This window comes from Pristis pectinata, chromosome 7 (genome assembly GCF_009764475.1).
Source record: "Pristis pectinata isolate sPriPec2 chromosome 7, sPriPec2.1.pri, whole genome shotgun sequence".
Taxonomy (NCBI): Eukaryota; Metazoa; Chordata; class Chondrichthyes; order Rhinopristiformes; family Pristidae; genus Pristis; species Pristis pectinata.
Genome location: NC_067411.1, coordinates 100,614,089 through 100,637,581, shown reverse-complemented (window position 1 = coordinate 100,637,581; position 23,493 = coordinate 100,614,089). Strand labels below are relative to the sequence as shown.

Genomic DNA, 23,493 nt, shown 5'->3' with positions numbered 1-23,493 from the left:
AGTTAGGGCAAGCTTAGTGGTTAAGAATAGGTAGTTAATAACTTTCTCTTGGTTTACAGAGGGGATCAGTACGTCCCATGAAGGAAGTTGGGACATCATGTTACAACTGTACAAGTCATTGGAGAGACCACACTGGTGCAGTTCAGCTCACCCAGCTATAGGAAGGAACTCATTAAACCTGAAAGGGTGCAGAAAAAATTCATGAAAATGTGACTGGGACCGGAGGGCTTGAGTTATAAGGAGACATGGGATAGGCTGGGACTGTTTTCCCTGGAGCATAGGAGGCTGAGGGGTGTCCTTATAGAAGTTTATAAAGTGATGAGGGCTATAGATAAGGTGAATATTCAGTCTTTTTCCTGGGGTAGGGGAGTCTAAAACTAGAGGGCACAGGTTTAGGGTGAGACGGGAAACACTGCCAATGGGGAGACAGATTATTGTGATACCACTGGAGGAATTTAGTTCTTACATAGTGAAATGAAATATCAAATAAATCAGAATAACTTCTTTTTTGCAGCACATTACCTCAATAAAAAGGATGAAGCATGGATAGTTTATATTTGGACGAGAATAAAAAGGACACATGATTTAACTGGTGGAAGAGTAGCTGAGTCGGACAATCCCTGGGGCACCCATTCCTCATTCCCGGCACACTTGGTGCAGCTCAGGAAGAAAGTCATGGGGTTCATCAAGAAATAGCAGAACTTCAAAAAGAGACAAGATCAGATCAGGAAGAAATGGGCAGGATCCTGAGGGTGGAACCATTCTGGTCCCAAATATCAGCGACAGAATCAGGTTTATTATCACTGTCTTGTATGATGTGAAATTTGTTGTTTTGCGGCAGCAGTACAGTGCAGAGACAGAAAATACCTATAAATTACAAAAGTAAATAAATAGTGCAGGAAATAAAAAGGAATAATGAGGTGGTGTTCATGGGTTCATGGATCATTCAGAAATCTGATGGTGGAGGGGAAGAAGCTGTTCCTGAATCGTTGAGTGTGGGTCTTCAGGCTCCTGTACCTCCTCCCCATTGGTAGTAATGAGAAGAGGGGTTTCCCGGATGGTGAGGGTCCTTAGTGATGGATGCCACCTCCTTGAGGCACTGCCTCTTCATGATGTCCTCAATGGTGGGGATAGTTGTGCCCGTGATGGAACTGGCTGAGTCTACAACCCTTGCAGCCTCTTGTGATCCAATGTACATGCACCTGTCTACAAACAATGTCCATGCACCTGTCTACATCAATGGTGCTGAGGTTGAGAGGGTTGAGAGCTTCAAGTTCCTGGGAGTGAACATCACCAACAGCCTGTCCTGGTCAAATCACGTAGATGCCACGGCCAAGAAAGTTCACCAGTGCCTCTACTTCCTCAGGAGGCTAAAGAAATTTGGTTTGTCCCCTTTGACTCTCACCAACTTTTACCGATGCACCATAGAAAGCATCCTATCAGGATATATCACGGCTTGGTACGGCAACTGCTCTGCCCAGGACCGCAAGAAGCTGCAGAGAGTTGTGGGCACAGCCCGGCGCATCATGGACACCAGCCTCCCCTCCTTGGACTCTGTCTTTACCCCTTGTTGTCTTCGCGTAGCAGCCAGCATAATCAAAGACCCCACCCACCTGGGACATTCTCTCTTCTCTCCTCTTCCATCGGGTAGAAGATACAGGAGCCTGAGGACACGTACCACCAGACTTAAGGACAGCTTCTACCCCACTGTGATAAGACTATTGAACGGTTCCCTTATACTATGAGACGGACTCTGACCTCACGATCTACCTTGTTGTGACCTTGCACCTTATTGCACTGCACTTTCTCTGTAGCTGTGACACTTTACTCTGTACTGTTACTGTTTTTACCTGTACTACATCAACGCACTTTGTACTAATTCCATGTAACTGCACTGTGTAATGAATTGACCTGTACGATCGGTTTGTAAGACAAGCTTTTCGCTGTACCTCGGTACAAGCGACAATAATAAACCAATACCAATACTAATACCAATACCATGGATCAGAATTGTTTCTCATGTTCTGCTTCCTGTGCAATTTGAGCTGGTGCTATGTTTAGAAAATGTTGGATGTGCCATCTGGAGACAATTGTGCCCCCATGAGATGGCAAAAACTATATAGAGAAATCAATGAAACGATGATATAGAAATTATACAAGAACGATATCACAGAGGTATTCTATAGGTAGTATCACTGGCTGGCCACTGGATTTGGGGCAGTTTTTGGGCATCAACATCTTGGAGGATCTATCCTGGGCCCAATACTTTGACGCAATGCGGTGCCTCATCCATCACTAAAGACCTTCACCATCTGGGACATGCCCTCTTCTTGTTACTACCAATAGGGAGGAGGCACAGGAGCCTGAAGACCCACACCCAACGATTCAGAAACAGCTTTTTCCCCTCCACCATCAGATATCTGAATGGTCCAGGAACACCACCTCATTATTCCTTTCTTTTCCTGCACTAGTTATTTATTTTTGTAATTTATAGTAATTTTATGTCTCTGCACTGTACTGTTGCCACAAAACAACAAATTTCATATCATATCAGACAGTGATAATAAATCTGATTCTGATTCTCGAACTTCAGCATAATTTAGGTTTAGTAGTGGCTTCTTGGGCAAGTCAACCAAGGGGCAAAAGTGCAGACTGACGGAGAACATCATGGTCACGGGGAAATAGCAGAGCAGGTTAACTGACTCTGTCTTTACCTCTCACCGCCTTGGTGTAGCAGCCAGCATAATCAAAGACCCCACCCACCTGGGTCATTCTCCTCTCCTCTCCCATCGGGCAGAAGATACAAGAGCCTGAGGGCACGTACCACCAGGCTCAAGGACAGCTTCTATCCCACTGTGATAAGACTATTGAATGGTTCCCTTATACAATGAGATGGACTCTTGACCTCACAATCTACCTTGTTGTGACCTTGCATCTTATTGCACTGCACTTTCTCTGTAGCTGTGACACTTTACTCTGTACTGTTATTGCTTTTACCTGTACTACATCAATGGACTCTGTACTAACCCAATATAACTGCACTGTGTAATGAATTGACCTGTACGATCGGTTGGCAAGACAGGATTTTCACTGTACCTCGGTACAAGTTACAATTATAAACCAATACCAATACCAATATTATTATGCAAAAGCATAAAGTAAAACAGAAGTATATTTCCACCACACACCACCCCCCCCCCCCCCCACACCCAAACAAAAATAAACCTGAGTTTGCAGGCTCAACGGTACAAAGTAAGGAAGCAGCCCATTGGAATGTCCTCTTGAGGATAACCTTGTCTTCACTAGAGGCCACAGTTTCATAGCAGCCTTTGTGGTAACATCTTTGGACATAATGGAGTTAGGTCCAGGACTTCCCTGTGACAATAGAGATATCTCCAGAGTATCCAGAGTGCACAACTCCAGAGACATGGTTGTCTCCATGGCAATCTGGCACCTGGGCTAGAACAAAGACATACCTAAGTGATAAGGCCTGGTCATGAGAGCACCAGAAGAAGGGGATTTCACATGAGTTGATTGTGCAGTAGGAGTGATATCGAAAGTAATTGATCATGCAACTACAACATTCTAAATTAATAACACGCTCTATTACCTTTTCTCAATACATGTATAAAAATAGAGGTTTATCTACCTTTGTGGAGCACCTGTAAACCTTTCATCTCTCTTCTGCAGCTTGTAAAATAAGTAATTTTCCACAGATTTTTATGACGACTTGGAAAAGGCACAGTAGTGCGGTGGTTAGCGTAACGCTATTACAGCACCAGCGACCTGGGTTCAATTCCGGCCACTGTCTGTAAGGAGTTTGTACATTGTCCCCGTGTCTGCGTGGGTTTCCTCCGGGTGCTCTGGTTTCCTCCCACATTCCAAAGATGTACGGGTTAGGAAGTTGTGGGCATGCTACGTTGGTGCCAGAAGCGTGGCGACACTTGCGGGCTGCCCCCCGAACACCCTACACAAAAGATGCATTTCTCTGTGTGTTTTGATGTACATGTGACTAATAAAGAAATATTATCTTATCTTATCTAATTCTATGCCTACTGTTTTTGAGAGTATTTTTTTTAATTCCAGACCTATTTAATTCTATGAATTTAAATTCCAAGGCAGCCTTGGGAATTGAACTCATGCCTTTGGATCTTTGGTCCAGCATTCTGGCTGCTAGTCCAGTAATTTAACCAATACCCTGTGTCGAAGGCCATTACAATCTTTAACCTTGTTACTCAACATCTTCTTCATTACATCAATACCAATGGATAAGGGGCCAACTTAGGTTTACTGAGCCTTCTAGAAAAGCACGGGAACACTAGAAAGGAAGTGGCAACCCAGAAAAACCACAATACAGAGCTATAAGCATGATGAGGGGTAGAAGTGGCCACAGGTTTATTTATTAGTCATATGTACATCGAAACACACAGTGAAACGCATCTTTTTTGCGTGGAATATTCTGGGGGCAGCCCGCAAGTGTCGCCACGCTTCCGGCACCAACATAGCATGCCCACAACTTCCTAACCTGTACGTCTTTGGAATGTGGGAGGAAACTGGAGCACCCGGAGGAAGCCCACGCAGACACGAGGAGAACGTACAAACTCCTTACAGACAGTGGCGGGAATTGAACCCGGGTCACTGGCACTGTAAAGCGTTATGCTAACTACTACACTACCGTGCCAATCGTATGACATGGTGATCAGATCAAAGGACTGCGGATCTGCCGGTTTTAGAAACAGCACAAAGAAAGATGGCTGTGTTTGTGGGAGTGCAGATATCTCAGTCCTAGGACACTGCTGCAACTTTTTTTCATAGCAATGTACTGGGTCAATAATCATCAGCTTCTTTACCAATGACTTTCTGCCCATTGTGTGATCAGAAAAGTGAACGTTCACCAGTAATTGCGGTCTATTTGCAACTACTCAGAAAATGAATTATGTTCATGTTGCATGCAGCAAGGCCACTACAACTCAGGCATGGGCTGATAACAGTGACCTGTGTTCCACAGAAGTGTGACATTGCCATGTTGTAGCTGTTGCCTGCACCATCTACAAAGTACACTGCCTCAAGTTGTCCAAGCTTCTTCAGCAACTTCTGCTACACACACTAACTACTACTGAATAGCTGAAGGGAAGCACACACTTGAGAATCCCATCACCTGGACCTTTCCCTCAAAGTTGCACATCAAGCATCTTAGTTTGGAAATGGATTGCCATTCCTTTGTTACCACTGGATCCAAATCTTGGAATCCCTACCCAAAAGCATCATGTGAAGTCAGTAGCAGTTCAGGAAAGGATCTTACCACCATCTTCTCAAGGACAATTAGTTTGTGGGCAATAACTAAAAGGGCTTGTCAACAATGACCACATTTCACTAATTAATAAAAAGATGAATTTATTATGAGTTACAAGCACAATTATTATGTTGTGCATGATCAGAATAATTAAGAAAATATTTTAGAAATGAGAGAAGGAAAAATAGATGAGTTTAGATGATAAAAGAGAATTTTTCAGAAGAGCAGAGCTAATCAAATATGCCAGTGAGTCTGGATAATGTAATATTAAGAACAAATTTATTGTTGAGTGACTGTATAACCATTAACTTGTAAGTTAATTAGATGAATGGAAACTGTCAACACGTAACAATATGAAGATATGAGACGGGAAAGGACCAGTGAAAGTATCTGGCCAATTCCAAAGTCAAAGCAGAAGGATTGAACAGGATCTGATTATGGGAATATCAGAAACAGCTGTAAACAGAGAAAAATGGACAAGTAACAATGATTAAAAACTGGCAGTGCAGCTCAGTCAGATCAAGTGATGTCATCAGCTATGACAGCAAATGGCCCCAGGATGAGATTACAGTCTTGAAGTGACTCCAAGGTTTTTACTATTTCCTCTATTTTTACTGGCAATGGCTACTGGAGCAAATGCCGACAGACGGCGCGCAGAATGTTTTCTTAATGTGTGAGAGTATCTGCTCTGACAAATAACAAGTCACAGCAGGCTTTCTCCATCAGTATATTACTAATTGCTAATATTCTTCAGTGACTCAGTTCAAATGATGTGCATGTGTTCAGTTGTGCTGAGTGACCTCCAGAATAAATGTGTGAGCCTACAAGAAGAGGATTGGTGCTGCTTATTCCCTGTGACTTTTGGGCAGGGATTACTCACCAAGTATTCACTTGGGTATGAAGCACGTGGCATAGGAGAACTGCCTTTCTTCAAATGTAAGATAAGATATTGTTATTAATCACATGTACATCGAAACACATGGTGAAATACATCTTTTGCGTAGAGTGTACTGGGGGCAGCCCACAAGTGTCGCCACGCTTCTGGCACCAACATAGCATGCGCAAAACCTCCTAACCCGTACGTCTTTGGAATGTGGGAGGAAATCGGAGCACCCGGAGGAAACCCACGCAGACACGGGGAGAACGTACAAACTCCTTACAGACAGCGACGGGAATCGAACCCCGATTGCTGGCGCTGTAATAGCGTCGCTCTAACCGCTACGCTACCGTACACACACAAAATGCTGGAGGAACTCAGCAGGTCAGGCAGCATCTATGGAGGGAAATGAACAGTCAACGTTTCTATGGCGGGAAATGAACAATCGACCTTTCTGGCTTCTGCCCTCTTTCTTTCCAGTCCTGATGAAGGGTCTCAGCCTGAAACATCGACTGTTCATTTCCCTCCATGGACGCTGCCTGACCTGCTGAGTTTCTCCAGCATTTTGTGTGTTGCTCCAGACTCCCAGCATCTGCAGAATCTCTTGTGTCTCTGTGAAGGTATGTGGTTTGTTTTAATCCCCTTTATTTTATTTACCATTAATGTTTTGACACAATTCACACTAGGTTAATGTCTTTTCAATAAATGTGTTTATTTTTTAATAACTTTTAATGTTTTTAATTATTTAAATCACTATCACTTGTTTTAAAGTGATAAGCTGCCAATCAAGGTGGTCCAGGAAGCGAAGCTCAGGATCTGCCACCTGAGGCCTAGTCACTGTTTCCAGACAAAAGACTAATGGACCAACAAGGATATTCTGAGGTGCAAAAGTGAAGCGTAATCTAACCCATTATTTTAAATAAGCTAAACTGCATTTGAATTTAAGGACTAAGAAAGCTGTTCCATGCAATTATGATAGAAGTTATGAACTGAGTACTCAAGGTTATGTTTAACATCTCCTGTTATCTAGGTGACCCTGTAAGTAAAATAAATGTGGCCTACATAATACAGATGTGTCTCATGGTGCCTGTGAATGGTTTCTGTTATATTAAAGATATTTTTATCTTAAGTTTGATGAATTTGGATATAAGTACAGAACTAAAGTACTAAATTTTGAGCTCGTTATACGTCTAGAACATAGAACACTATAGCACTGTACTGGCCCTTCTGCCCACAATGTTGTGCCGACATTTTATCCTGCTCTAAGTTCTATCTAACCCTTCCCTCCCACATAGTCCCCTATTTTTCTATTATTCATGTGTCTATCATTAGTGTAGTTAAAATATGGTTTAAGCAATTAATTTATCCTTTCATGATCCTTTCATTTTAATTTATTAAAATCAATTGGCTCTACACTGAATTAACATTTCCTTTTTCATCCCTTTCCAGAATATGACAGAATCTGTTTTACATTCCATTACGTACTTCCAATTAGTTCAACTCACTTCCCTGCACCACAAAGCAACCAAACCAAAACAAGGCAACGTGGCAATCCTTCTCACAGACTTTCAGTTTCTAGGGTGAGTTTACACAGTTTGCAGTGAAGACAACAGTGACTCACTCAACTCCTCTCCTTTATCATTGCCAAATAGCTGTCTTTTCTTCAGAATGACCTGCCTGAAATCAGTAACTCAGCAAATGGAGAAAACTGGCACACATCCACACCTTAGAAAGTCTCTGCTCAGCTCCCAAGTTAATTGATATTACCTGGTAAATACTTTTAAAGTTACTTGTTTAAACTTTGAAATCTTATAACCTGTTCTGTTGGTTTCAGCTGCACTCAAGTTATTTTGGGTTTGCTTAATTGGTATGAATAATCCTGAGAAGAATTATTCTTAACATCGTGTGTTCGGACATAATAAATGTTCTTGTTATTCCAGTCAGTACTTCTTGGGAAGTGCAGACACATTGCTAGGATATTGACCAGAGAGAAAAAAAAAATGAATACATCCATGTGAGCGGTACATACAGCAACAAAAGTAATTCATCCCTGCATTATGGTTGCTGCAAGTTTTTATCCTTTATTAAAACTTTATTCCTGTTCCATTTCAACATTGGGTGCTATGTTACAGTATTATTTTAATTAGTTTAATACTATTGGTTCAGCTGACTCCGGATTCAAAAGCTGAACTTCAGCCGTAAAGGGGCACGAGAAACTGAGTACAGTGAACTCAGTCACAGAATCAAAGAGTTATACAGCACGGAAACAGGCCTTTCGGCCCAACTCGTCCATGCTGACCAAGATGTCTATCTGAGCTAGTCCCATTTGCCTGTGTTTGGCCTATATTCCTCTGGGCCTTTTCTATCCATGTGCCTCCAAGTGTCTTTGAAACATTATAATTGTACCTGCCTCTACAGCTTCCTCTGACCGCTCATTCCATAAACCCTCTGTGTGAAGAAATTGCCCTTCAGGTCCCTTTTAAATTTTTCCTCTCTCACCTTACATTTATACTCTCTAGTTTTGGACTCCCCTACCCCTGGAAAAAAAGATATTATGTTAAGAGATGCCAAACATTCAAATATTATAATCTGAGGTTACAAATAATCTGTAAACATGCTACTCATCACCCTTCAAACCATCTTTGCCATTGACTTTTATAACATTTGAACCTTTAAGCTCGATTACAACTGCGTTTTATCTCCTGTGCCTCCCTCCCACTAGCTGCATTTTCAACTCTAACTCAACAGTCCTTGCCTGAAAAAACTCTCTCCCTAAACTCCTCAGGGTCTGTCCATTTGTCACTTCAGCCCTACGTTAGTCTGGCATCCACTGAGCAGGTGCTTGCCCTTAGCACCACCATCTTTCACTTCCAATCAAGGTCTTACCCTTCAGTCCTCTCTAACATGAGGAAGATTTTGATCCCAACTGGATTTTAACTCCTCTGGCTTTTGCTTGCTGGGTGCATTTCCCGTTCCCCAATCAGAATGTGTCCCAGACCCTTTCATTAGAAAATAGGAGTAGGAGTAGGCCTATCCCATTTCTCCCAACTGCTTCAAGATACAGTTTCGCTCCCTTTCCTCTTGGACGATAAACTACCCTCAGCCCTGCTCACACTCTTGCTATTCCTATAGTGTGAGCATTGCATGCATCAATATCCCAAACCCCACTAATCGGTTCCCTTTCTCAGCAACCCCTCTCCTTTCCATCACTGGACCGTCTGCAAACTCTTTCTCTTCTCCAAGCCACTAACCCCAGTGCTGCTGTTTTCTTCATCCTTGCCTCTAGCCTCCTCTTTTGCATCATTTCCTGTCTCCTCATCCTTTTTCCCCTTGCCGTTTTCTCCCTCTTCCTCCTTGCTTCCTCCACCTCCTTCCCTACCTCCCTAATGTTGCTTTTGTGACCACTCCTTTTTTCTTCCAGCTTGAACAGAGAAGTGCCCATCGTTCTTGACTTCCCCTGTCCAATACCTTGGAAGACTCACCAGTACTAAAATTGTCAGTGACGTACAAAAGGTTGAAGTTAATCTCCTTCATATAGGATTTCTCGGCATTTGTACCCAAACTCTTCCATTAAAAAATACGAGTAGAAGCAAGTCTTTCAGCTCCTTGAGTCTGCACCAACATTCAATGTAATCGTGGCTGATCATCTAAATTCATTATACTGTTCCCGCTTTCTTCCCTGATATCTCCAGCCATAAGAAAAATACCCAACCCCTTCTTGGGTGAAGGAATTTCTTCTCATCACAATTCCAAATAGTCCACCCCACATCCCGACACTGAATCCTCCTCCGCCCTGAAGTTCCTCACCATCACAAGCATCTTTTTTGCATCCAGTCTGTCCAGACCACAAGACCATAAGACAAAGGAGCAGAAGTCGGCCATTCGGTCCATCGAGTCTGCTCTGCTATTCTATCATGAGCTGATCCATTCTCCCATTTATCCCCACTCCCGTGCCTTCTCACCATAACCTTTGATGCCCTGGCTACTCAGATACCTATCAATCTCTGCCTTAAATACACCCAATGACTTTGCCTCCACAGCCGCCCATGGCAAAAAATTCCACAGATTCACCACTCTCTGGCTAAAGAAATTTCTCCGCATCTCTGTTCTGAATGGGCGCCCTTCAATCCTGAAGTCGTGCCCTCTTGTACTAGACTCACCCTACCGTGGGAAACAACTTCACCACATCTACTCTGTCCAGGCCTTATAACATTCAAAATGTTTCTATGAGGTCCCCCCTCATTCTTCTGAACTCCAAGGAGTACAGCCCAAGAGCTGTCAAACATTCCTCATATATTAATCCTCTCATTCCTGGAATCATTATAGTGTCATTGTCATCCAGTCATCCAGTCCCACCTGGATTTTATAAGTTTCATTGAGGCCCCTCTCATTTTTCTTATCTCTAGTGAATTTAAACTCATTTGTCCCAATCTCTCTTCATATGTCAGCCACGGTCTATTCACGGTACAGAACTTGTATCAGTGTAGATAACTGTAAGGGTAGAGGGGATGGCCAGACACACTGAAGACACATTTCCCCACCTCCCTGGCAGCCATTTCTGCAGCTGCTTTGTGGCTGCCAGGCAGAGAGTACTGAATGGTTTCGACTGTCTTTCCACACTTTAAAGCAGCTGCAATCTCTCCAGGCAGCTGGTGTTGGGAATCATACAGGTTCTCACACATGAATCAGGGTGAAGTTGTTCACCCGAATGGGCACGAAGGGTACACACAGCACACATTTAACACTCAAAAACAGAGTGAACTCCAATTTCAAGGTAATGATTTTGATTACCTTTTAGTTATATATGGCTCAATTAAATTTGAATATTTTTAACTTCGTTAAATTATTTTTAAAATCAAATAAATTGAAGTAAAATAACTTAACTGCACTCGTTTTTTTGTCATGGGTTCTGTAGCCATATTTAAATGAATAAGTTCATTGGCCAGTGTAAAATGTAATCAGTGTGTGTAAAGGTGAGTGGTAGATTCGGGTGAGTCGATAGGAGTTTGGGGAGGACTAAATAGGATGTGTAGGAGTAGTGTAGACAGGCGTTTTATGGTCGGTGTGGACAAAGGCCGTGTTTCCGTGTTGTATGACACTGAGTCTAGGAATTGTTCTTTGTATTTCTGCACCCCCCTGATGTGAAGTGCATCCATCTTTTCAGCACACCAGCATTCCATCATTGGCCTCACTTACATTTACTTGCAGCTCCTCTCAAACTTCTCCATTTAGACCAGTGCAGATCTGAGACAAGCTGAAGCCAGCAAAGCTGACAGCCACTGGGTTTCCCATGCAACCTAATTCAGCCTGATTTGAACCATTATGTTTCCCTGATCAACTGGATGTTAACTGTGTATTTAACACGTTCCACTTTCCTTAAAGAAAACAATGTGGTCATGAATGAGGGTATTAGAAAATGTTGAGGAGCCCTGATTATTCTTTAATAATCTCCACAAAAAACAATTTCCTAAGTACAGCCATTATAACTGATAATTATCTTGGTTATGTGTTTCTAGGGTTATCTGGGAAATGAATTAACCAGTTTATAATCCTACCATTTTCCATTACCCACACCACTAACAATGCAATCTATAGTTTTATCAGTTGCTGTTTCAACTCTAAACCTTTTTTTCTCTTTGGCCTCTTTCTTCCCTCCCAGTCTATCCAGGATTTGCTCTCTGCGAACGTAATAATGGTGAGGTTGAGCTACCTTGTGAAATGTGAATTATCACAACTTGCCGGTCACTTAGGATCACTTCACAATTATCCCCGTGAAATCTCATCTCATCCTCAACTCTCGTTGTGATTTTCAACAAGTTGCTGCAAGGGCAGGCACGGTAGTGTAGCGGTTAGGGTAACGCTTTACAGCACCAGTGACCTAGTTTCAATTCCAGCCACTGTCTGTAAGGAATTTGTACGTTCTCCCCGTGTCTGCGTGGGATTCCTCCGGGTGCTCCGGTTTCCTCCCATATTCCAAAAGACGTATGGGTTAGGAAGTTGTGGGCATGCTATGTTGGCGCTGGATGCATGGCGACACTTCCGGGCTGCCCCCAGAACACTCTACGCAAAAGGTGCATTTCACTGTGTGTTTTGATGTACATGTGACTAATAAAGATACCTTACCTTACTTTCACATTGCTCATTCTAACAACATAATAATTTTCAATGACTGGCATTCCATACTTCCCACCCAGAATGTGAATAGTTAGTAGACTGGTGTCTTACTCGTTCCGATACGAGCACACAGGCAGACTCGGGAAACTGAGGGAAGTCAGGAGGTGAAGCTGAGGAATGGGGAACTGCGGGTGATTGAAGCCCCAAATAAGGTTTAAATATCTGTTCAGTTAAAAATGCACAGATAATTCAAAGTGAATATGTTGATATCTGAAAAAGAGAGCAAGTAAATAGACTGCAAGCTTTATATGGACTTAAGGTGAAGGTATGGATGGGTACAATTAGGCTGAATATTGAAACTGTTCCAAGCACTGGTTAAGAAACCTGCCAGTGTTGTTCCTACTTTGAGTGCCAAAGGACACAGCAGCATATAGATCAGTTGGAAATATAGATGGAGGAATGGCAGATGGAGTTTAATCTGGACAAGTGTGAGGTGATGCACTTTGGAAGGTCAAATGCAAGAGGAAAGTGCACAGTAAATAGCAGGACCCTTCGGAGCATTGAGATACAGAGGGATCTTGGGGTGCATGTCCATAGCTGCCTGAAAGGGGCAACACAAATAGATAGGGTAGTAAAGAAGGCGTACGGCACGTTTGCCTTCACAAGATAAGATGTCTTTATTAGTCACACGTACATCGGAACATGCAGTGAAATGCATCTTTTGCATAGAGTGTTCTGGGGGCAGCCCGCAAGTGTCGCCACGCTTCCAGAGCCAACATAGCACGCCCACAACTTCCTAACCCGTACGTCTTTGGAATGTGGGAGGAAACCGGAGCACCCGGAGGAAACCCACGCAGACACGGGGAGAACGTACAGACTCCTCACAGACAGCGGCCGGAATTGAACCCGGGTCGCTGGCGCTGTAATAGCGTCGCGCTAACCGCTGCACTACCGTGCTGCCCTAATCGGTTGGGGCATTGAGTACAAAAGTTGGGAATTCATGTTGCAGCTGTATAAACCTTTGGTTTGGCAACATTTGGAATATTGTGTGTAGTCCCAGTTGCCTTCAGCATGCACCAGCCAGGGTCTTTAGTACGGCAGTGGTGTGATAGGTGCTGCACAAGGTTATGCAAGCAGTGAGGTTTGGAGGCACAGACTTTTGGTGACACTACCTTTTCACCTGAGGAGGAGCAGATGCAGCAGGAGTAAAAGGAGAAGAAACAAAAGGAGCAAAAGGCGTCTGGCAGGACCACGGGAGAAGGAATTTGCTGCCTTGGATGTCCTCATTGTTTCAACAATCCATCATCTGCAGGTGGTAAACCTAATAGCCCTCCAAGTAGCCACACCTGCCATGGCACTCCCCCAGTGCCCAGGGTCAATCCTTGGTCTCCCATTCTGCATATTGAAAATCAATGTGCCAGTCGTTGAAATAAAAATGTTCCAGACCAGAAAGTGGTATGAAGTATATATTTTTATGTGCATCCGAAGAATGAAACCGTAACACTCCAACTTTGTACAGCGGAGTCACCAAAAATTTCTACAGATGTACGGTGGAGAGCATTCTGAGTGGTTGCATCACCGCCTGGTGTGGAGGCTCCAATGTGCAGGATCGAAAGAAGCTGCAGAGGGTTGTAGACTCAGCCAGCTCCATCACGGGCACAACCCTCCCCGCCATCGAGGACATCTTCAAGAGGCGGTGCCTCAAGAAGGCGGCATCCGTCACTAGGACCCTCACCACCCGAGACATGCACTCTTCACGTTACTACCATTGGGGAGGAGGTACAGGAGCCTGAAGACCCACACTCAATGATTCAGGAACAGTTTTCTCCCCTCCTCCATCAGATTTCTGAACGGTCCATGAACCCATGAATACTATCTCGCTATTCCTCTATTGCACTATTTTATTTATTTATTTTTTGGTAACTTATAGTAATTTTTATGTCTTGCACTGCACTGCTGCCGCAAAATGACACATTTCATGACATATGTAGTGATAATAAACCTGGTTCTGATTAAGCCACATATTAAGCCCCATGTTCAGTCAGAAGAGCCAAGCCCATGGTCCATCACAGTATTTTTTTCCTGAAATCTCCACCATCACAATAGCCCAACTTCATCGCTCCATGTGATATCAAGAAGCAATTGAGACCACAGTATATCAAAAATACTCTGTGGCCAGACAACATTCCAGATGTAGTACTGAAGATCCACACCCCAGAAATAGCTGTGCCTCTAGCCAAACTGCTCCAGTATAGTTACAACACTGGCAGTTACCCAAAAATGTGGAAAATTAGCCAGGTATATCCCCTTCACAAAAAGCAAGACCAATCTAATCTGGATGATCACTGCTCGATCAGTATACTCACAACCATAAGGAAATTGATGCAAGATGTCCTTGACAGTCCTGGCAAGAGGCTTTTTCTCACAAGCAACCATTGATGCCCAGTTTGGGCTTCTCCGGGCTCCCTTGGTACAGTCTTGGTCCAAACATCGACCAAAGAGCTAAATTTCTGAGCTGACATGATAGTCTTGACATGAAGGCAGCATTTGACAGTGTGTGCTATGAAGGAAGCCTGGTAATACGTGTCAATGCAAAAGACCATAAGACATAGGAGCAGAACTAGGCCACTCGGCCCATTGAGTCTGGAAAATATTCCAATCATTGGAGTTGTATGTCACACAAAGGAAGATGGCTCCTTCATTAATGAACTACATTCCATCATTAGGTCAGAAGTGGGAACGTTCACTAATTACACAATGCTGACTTCCATTAGGAATTCCTCTTCAAACGGTAGCAGTCCATACCTGCAGGCAGCAAGACCTGGACAACATTCAGGCATGGGTCAATAAGTAGAAAGAAAAATAAGTGGTACAAAACTGCTAGAAAATGAGCATCTCCATCTAACCAGCTACGCTTGACTCTGAATGGTGTTATCATTGCTGAGTCCTCTAAAATTAACTTCCTAGCTGTCATCATTGACCAGAAACTCAGTTGAACCAGCAATATACATACTGTGGATACAAGAGCAGGCCAAAGGTTGGGTATTCTGTGGAGAGCAACTCATTCCTGACACTCCAAAGCTGTCCCATCTACAAGGCACGTCAGGAATATGCTCCACTTGCCTCAATGAATTGAGCTCCAACAACACTTATGAAGTTTGATCTCATCCAAGATAAGGCAGATTGGTACCCCAGCCACTGTGCTAAACATTCACTCACTCCACCACCAGTGCATTGTATCTGCAGTGTGTTACATCTACAAAGTGCACCGCAGTTTCCTGCCTAGGGAATTTCAACAGAAACTCATAGCCTGTGGCACCAAGACGAACGAGGCTCCATGCAGATAGAAACACCAGAACCTGCAGGTTCCCCTCCAAGTTGCACACCATCCTGGCTTGGAAGTATATCATTAATCCTTCATTATGACAGGGTTTAAATCTTGGAACTCCCCACTCAACATCACTGTGGGAGTACCTTCGCCAGAAGGACTGCAGTGGTTCAAGAAGGCAACTCGCCATTTTCTAAAGGGCAATTATGGATGAACAGTAAATGATGGCCTTGCCGGTGATGCTCATATCTTATTACCGAGTTTAAAAAAAAAAGAAAATAAGACTAAAACTCCCCAGTCACACACAGGAAAAGAGAAGCATGGCATACCTTCAATTCTGCTCTCTGGTTTGTTGTTTGAGAATGGAAAAAGGGATCATGGATTAGTGAAGGAAAGGGAGATCACAGATAGGTAGACTGACAGACAAAACATAGGTTGTCAAGGCTGTCAGTGAAATCTGAAAATATGAGACGATATCATCCTCTGCACTTTCCTGTAATAGACTGATCCCATGAAGAAGATGCTTTGTGTAATCATCAGTACATCTGTTACAGAAGCTGCCAACATCCCAACCTCTGTTAAATTACTCTAGACAGAGGTCAGTAGATTTTGATATATTAAAAGAACTGAGGAATATGGAATTAATGTAGGAAAGTGTCACTAAAGGAAAAGATCAGTCAGCATCTCATTAAATGTGGAGCAGGCATGAACTCTGAATGGCCTAATCCTGCTTTTATTGCTTATCCTGTAATTACAATGTACATTTTGGCAATAATGGATTGATTGTCATGGTACATCTTGCTGGGAGAATGACTTCATACTTACCCTGCCCATTGGCAGGTCCCACACTCCACAATTTTCATTACATAGAGCAGAAGAGCAAGATTCCTCATGTATAGCAAACAGTCCTTGGAGGGACATGCAACCTTTGGCACAGTTGTTCAGGGAAGCAGACAGAAGTGCAACATAGCCTCCTGAATGACCAAGGCTGACACCATGAATGGTTTTGCCATCAGCTGAATTGAACATCCCGGCAGTTTCCTGCTGCAACAGTGACTTTGGAAAATGGACTGCTGCTATGCGAATTAAACTTTTGCTGCATCTTAAGTGAAAAGTGTTATCAGGATCCTTTTTTTTGGAAAATCACTGAATGGTGTCTGAGATCTATGCTGCCTAGGGCAAGGAAAGCAGTGCATGCAAACATCATCAGCTGCAGGTTTGCCTCCAAGTGGCGCACCACCCTCATCTGGAAATATATTGCCAGTCCTTTATCATCACTTGGACTAAATCCCGAACTCTTTCTCCAACAGCACTGTGGGAGCACTTTCAGCATAAGGTCTGCAGCCTGCATTTGCCTGAGGGCAGACTCAATCATCTGGACAGTGGGCAGTGTATGACATTTGAAAGGATAGAGTTGTAGACAAGTTCTCGTGGGTTTGATGTCGAATATTTTGGACAGTGCCCCGTCTTCCATATCCCCTCATCCTCTCTTGGCTTCCCATACTTCTCTGGCGGCAATGAGCTGCTGCCCACTTTGCTGCAAAGCAGCGTGGCACTGAATAGTCAAGACCATTGTATTGTGCATACGATTCCATGTAGTTTCTATAGTGCACATCAAGGGTCTGTGTTCATGCATCATTGTGGCGTTTGATAAAATAAGATAAGATTTCTTTACTAGTCACATGTACATCGAAACACACAGTGAAATGCACGTTTTGCGTAGAGTGTTTTGGGGGAAGCCCGCAAGTGTCGCCACGCTTCCGGCGCCAACATAGCATGCCCACAACTTCCTAACCCGTACATCTTTGGAATGTGGGACGAAACTGGAGCACCCGGAGGAAACCCATGCAGACACGGGGAGAACGTACAAACTCCTTACAGACAGCGGCAGGAATTGAACCCGGGTCGCTGGCGCTGTAAAGCGTTACATTACCGTGCCTGCCCCATGCAAATGGTGATTCCATCCATAGATGAAAACATCAGAAAAAACTGCATCATTAGGGACACTCATGCTTAAGATGGACTCCTCCAAGCCCTCCGTGAAGATGCTGCGATTCTTGCCTGTTTCTCACTCATTCCTTCCTACTGCTCAGAACTATGTGATGTATCAGTGATTAAAATCATGAACTAGAACTGTCAAGGTCAGTATGTTAAAGGCTGTCGAGAAGCACATGATCATTTTCCTATTTGTTCGTGAGGTCAGCTCCACATGAGCGAGGGTTGCTGGACAAAAAAGGAATCTATCACTGGTTGGCTGTTGGGCTCCCATCTCACTGTACCATGCATTCCATCTCTCAATTCCCTCTGTGGCTGCCTCCTCTGTAGGTGTGAGTGCAAGATGTTTGGAATGCCACATTGGTGATACTACTTCTGTTCTCTCTTGCAGGAAGAGAAAGATCTATGAGACATAGAGCAAGCATGTGGAGGACATCTGATGGTGGTGAATATGAAGGTCTGACATTGCATAAAAATGTGGTTGATTGGGTACATGGGGAATTAAAGAAGGGCATATGGTCAGAGGGATAGATCCAGCTGAAAGGTGTTAAGAGGAACAACGTGGAGTTGAGTTAGGAGGAATGATCGAAGAGGTTGCAGTAGTGCATCAGGTGTACATGTCATTGTTCTTATCTTTCCTGATCCAATGAGGTCATTAACCACACGTGGCAGGATTTAATAAGTGAGGATCACACTCCAAGGACTGCCCCACCTCCATGGCGTCATGGGCAGACTTCAATGAGAAAGGAATAAGATGGTCCTGCAGTCCCTTATACTCCTGGCACTGCATCGAGCAATGCAGCACTGAAACAAAGGCAGCACTGGCACATCCACACTGCATTTTCTTCCCTTTCTCCACTGTGCAGCCAGCTCCACAACAGGTTGTGTTTGCAATGTACCCTTAGATGGTGAAGCTGAATTTGGGTCATGTACTTTGGCATCATGCCCACTCAGCTGAATCTGACAGGAAACATAGAACATAGAACATTACAGCACAATACAGGTCCTTCAGCCCACCATATCCTGCTCTAAGATCCATCTAACCCTTCCCTCCCACATAGCCTTCCATTTTTCGACCATCCATGTGCCTAAGAGTCTCTTAAATGTCCCTAATGTATCTGCCCCCACAACCTCTGACGGCAGTGTGTTCCATGCACCCACCACTCTCTGTGTAAAAAACTTACCCCTGACATCCCCCTTATACCTTCCTCCAATCACCTTAAGATTATGTCCCCTCGTGTTAGCCATTGTCACCCTGGGAAAACTCTCTGACTGTCCACTCGATCTATGCCTCTTATCATCTTGTACACCTCTATCAAGTCACCTCTCATCCTCCTTCTCTCCAAAGAGAAAAGCCCTAGCTCGCTCAACCTATCCTCATAAGACATGCTCTCCAATCCAGGCAGCATCCTGGTGAATCTCCTCTGCACCCTCTCTGAAGCTTCCACATCCTTCCTATAATGAGGTGACCAGAACTGAACACAGTACTCCAAGTGTGGTCTTATCAGAGTTCTATAGAGCTGCAACATTACCTGGCAGCTCTTGAACTCAATACCCTGACTAATGAAGGCCAACACACCATACGCCTTCTTAACAACCCTATCAACCTGCGCGGCAACCTTGAGGAATCTATGGATGTGGACTCCAAGATCCCTCTGTTCCTCCACACTGCTAAGAGTCCTGCCATTAACCTTGTATTCTGCCTTCCAATGTGATCTTCCAGAAACCTGGAAGAAATGTTCATATCGTAGCTGGGTTAAAGCATTTCCAAAATTTGCTGTGGAGGTATGCAGGTTGTCTGCAGTAGGCAGCTCTCCACCACCTTCCCTACTGCCCAGTTCTAGCATTTCAAAACTCACCCTACTGGGTCTATTGGGGGACAGTTACTATTGTGGATGCACATTAGATCCAGAGCCTGCACTTCAGTAATCAGTTTGTAATGAATTAATAATTTTGAGGGTCTTGCTCAAAAGATCCAAATTAGGTAAAAACAATCTTATTTTAGAAGGCACAACCTGCCACACTAAAAATTCTGTGGACGACACCTAACATTGTTCTTCAGCTGAATCTGTGATATAAACCATCGCCTCATGAAGCACTCACTCATCCATGAACAATGGTTACAGGGTAGTTCATACAATAGTGATGGATTATTAATGGGGCTCTGTAATTGGATTCAGTATCCTTGATGTGGATAAGAACAAGGGTCCTTGCCCTTGGTTGCTCCAATGTTCTATGTGGAACACGTACACATAAGGATGTTTAGCATAATAGGATTTGACTGAAACGTAATGCATCATATGATTGTACAACTTTCATGGTGTCCATTCACAAATAAAGTTCACTCAACCAAGATCTTCACTTACCTTTAAAAGCCTCAGAACTGTAGCCTACCATGATACAGTCACTCATGCGAAATAAAGAGCAAAAAACATGTGACGACAAGAGTTTCTGCAAAACCTCTGATAAAATAATTATGGGACAGATCAAACTCACACTCCACTTAATTGCATGAGATTAATTTGCAGGGGTTGGCACAATAGAGCTGTCTAGGTGGGTACAGACAAAAAGGACATTTTAAGTTGAAGAAAGATATTAAGAGTCTTTCATTATTAGTTATTTTATGGGGCTTCAGTACGCTTGGAGGCAGATTACAATTCCCTGACACATAACTGCAATCTTGGGAGACCAATAAACCATCAGTGACAATGTAAAACTACTACTGTTACAGTATATTATCAACATTACGAGATCCAGAATAAATATATAGTTATAAAAGGTACGCTTTATGCTGACATTACAAATACTGGGGTTACTGTAACTGAAGTATATATGATAAATTAGCTATGAATAGAGGACAGGAAACAGAACTCAAAAGGAAAAAATGGTACAGGCCTGGAGATGTCTTTATGCTAATGAGAATGCAGCAAACAGAGGTTCTATCCTTGATGCATAACATACAGGTCCCTGAACTCCATAGGGATTATACAGATCTTCCATTGCATTATCATTTTCAGCCATATTCAGCTGTTTCCCTGGTGTTCTGCTGGAATTATGGTTGAAAAGCACTAAATTCACAGTGGAATTTCAAGGTTTTAATATTGCTGAAAAATATTATGATGTACTTAATTCCAATATATTCACTGTGCCTTCTTTATCTCCAGTTTCTCCATATCAAGAAAACTGCAGAAATAAAATATTTTTCCACAATGCACAATTCACTGAGTGATCACAAGGTCAGCCAGTATCTTCTCGGGAGCATCTCAGAGGAATATGAATCATATTTAGCAGTCCCGACCCAGGGAAGCTCCATGGCAGGCCTCCCAGCCAACAATAACACCTGTCTTTTCCAGTGTAATGTAATTAATTTGACTAGAACATGAAGTAAGCTTTACAGTTGCACTGCATGAAGCATGAAGGGGAGGTACAGCAGAGCTCCCTGATAAATCATTTCAGAGTCCTGTGCATTATGTAAATAAATATGCTACCCATCACTGAACTGTTATTTGTGTGGCTTCATATGTAGGTCTTCATATTATACTCCATTAATTGTGTCATCATTGGCAGAGTACGTGCCTCTGGGCATGAAGGAATAGAGAGCTAAGGGAGGAAGGGTTTTATAATCATTTGTGGGATGTGGGCATTATAGCAAGACCAGCATTTATTGCCCATCTCCGCACAGTAGTGTAGCGGTTAGCATAACACTTTACAGCGCCAGCGACCTGGGTTCAAGTCCGGCCACTGTCTGTAAGGAGTTTGTACGTTCTTCCTGTGTCTGCGTGGGTTTCCTCCGGGTGCTCCGGTTTCCTCCCACATTCCAAAGACATACGGGTTAGGAAGTTGTGGGCATGCTATGTTGGTGCCGGAAGCGTGGCGGCACTTGCGGGCTGCCCCCAGAACACTCTACGCAAAAGATGCATTTCACTGTGTTTCGATGTACATGTGACTAATAAAGATCTTATCTTATCTTCTCCCTAAGGAGCACATAAAAAGTCAGAATCAGGCTTATTATCACTGACATATGTCATGAAATTTGTTGTCTTGCAGCAGCAGTACAGTGCAAGACATAAAAATGACTATAAATTACAAAAATAAATGAATAGTGCAAAAGGGGACATCTCCTTAAACTTACTGCAGGTCTTCTGGTGAAGATACTTTCATAATGTTGCTGGGCAGAAAGTTCCAAGATTTAATCACAACAATAGATCTCCAAGATGGGATGGCACAATCCTGATGCAGGGTCTCAACCTGAAACGTTGACCATCCCTCTGCCTTGACAGACGCTACCTGACCTGCTGAGTTCCTCCAGCAGTTTGATTTTTGCTCCAAGATGGAATGACGTTTAACTTGGAGAAGAAGGTACAGGTTCTGGCTATTGGGAAGCGTGGTGAGAAGGCTGATAGGTATAATTCTGGTGGGATTGCAGGAATTGGTTCTTTTGGCAAACCCAAGGACAAATGTGAGATAACTTTCTTTTTCATGTGCAAAGACAATTCTTATGGCTGAAAAGTCAAATTCTACTTTTTATTGCATGTAATTACAAGATTTTTACCAGCATTTCAGGATTATGTATCTTGATTACATTACATACATTATGAGACTGCAGACCACTAACCTTGAGTATTGCATGTCACTATTGATGACTTTGTGTTTTTCAGCTGTGTTGTCCAATAAAGGCATATAATTCAATGGGCAAAACAAAACGATGAACCTTTGTAACAGACCATCCCCGTAAGTTTTTATTTTGTTTACCCTCATTATCTGGTATATTCTTGCTCTGAACTGATACCCCAACATCTGAAATCTCTCTCCCTCTCTCTCTCTCATTAACTCATGTTACATATCTTAGGCATAGTATGCCCCAAGACTGATCCATGTAACAAAAGTGTTACCTGAGGACACTGAAAATTTACCTGTTTGTGGATCCCACTTTAATGTGTTCTTACTTGTACCTTTTCCCTGGATCAGTGCAGGGATTACCTCATCAGGGATATGAATCACGATAGTATACTGCAGGTGTTCTAACAAATGCCACTTTTTCACTTCAACTGAACAGATTCAAAGCAAAGCTGTTGTGCGAACCGTTGGGAAATCATGAACTGACAAATGTGATTTCAAGTCTTGGCCACAATCCATCTGCATGTATAGGGGCTGCATTCTCTGTGGTTAATGCAAGCCATTGGATTATGCATGGGTGTGTTATTAAGTGTGTGTCTAATCAATAACCTTTCGCATCTGTGTAAAACTGAATGAATAATCAAAGCTAAACAAGCTTCTCCAGAAGACAGTTGATGCAGTTGGTGGTAATTATGATTGTATAAGTGCCAGTCACCTCCTCTCCATGCTATGGTTCACAACAATTGCACATGGGGAGTTAAAGATGTCAATGGCATAATAGGTAAGGGCTGTTTTGACTGCCTGCACCATCTGGAGACTGGAAACGTTGCAAGCCTCCCTCTCACAGCCGGCAGGTGCTACTCATCCATTTGTTTGAAAGTACTGTTTTTATAGCATTTTGAGGTACCCCCGTTATCAGCTGAATGGAATGATAACCTGTGTTAGAGTCATCAGTCCAACAATGATACTGCCTCATAAGGAATAAGTAGGGCGTATAGCCCCTCGAGGATGATCCACTGTTTAATAATATTGTGCTTGATCTGATCTTATCTCAGCAACAAAAAGTTCCCCATCTCAGCCATGAATAAATTCAGTGATTCAGCCTCCACACCTCCCTGGGGTAGAAAACTCCAAAGATTCAAGGATCTTTGGGAGAAAAAAAATCCTCCACAAAACGTGTGACTTTGGTTTCAGAGCTAAGCCACCTGATTCTAGATTCTTTTATGAAGGGAAACATTCTCTCAGCATTTGCCCTGTCAGGCCCCATTA

At 43.2% G+C, this 23,493-nt stretch overlaps 1 protein-coding gene and 1 long non-coding RNA gene across 5 annotated transcripts in view; one reads left to right on the top strand and one right to left on the bottom strand.

Annotated features, from left to right (window-relative positions):
* The window catches only part of LOC127572797 (hyaluronan and proteoglycan link protein 1-like), a 108,035-nt gene that overhangs the window by 32,656 nt on the left and 51,886 nt on the right, over positions 1–23,493 (bottom strand). The gene's annotated exons all lie outside the window — the stretch shown is intronic.
* LOC127572799 (uncharacterized) lies at positions 7,883–22,338 on the top strand. The gene is made up of 3 exons (XR_007956691.1): positions 7,883–7,940; positions 17,999–18,064; positions 22,266–22,338. It is a non-coding gene; the product is annotated as an uncharacterized LOC127572799 (long non-coding RNA).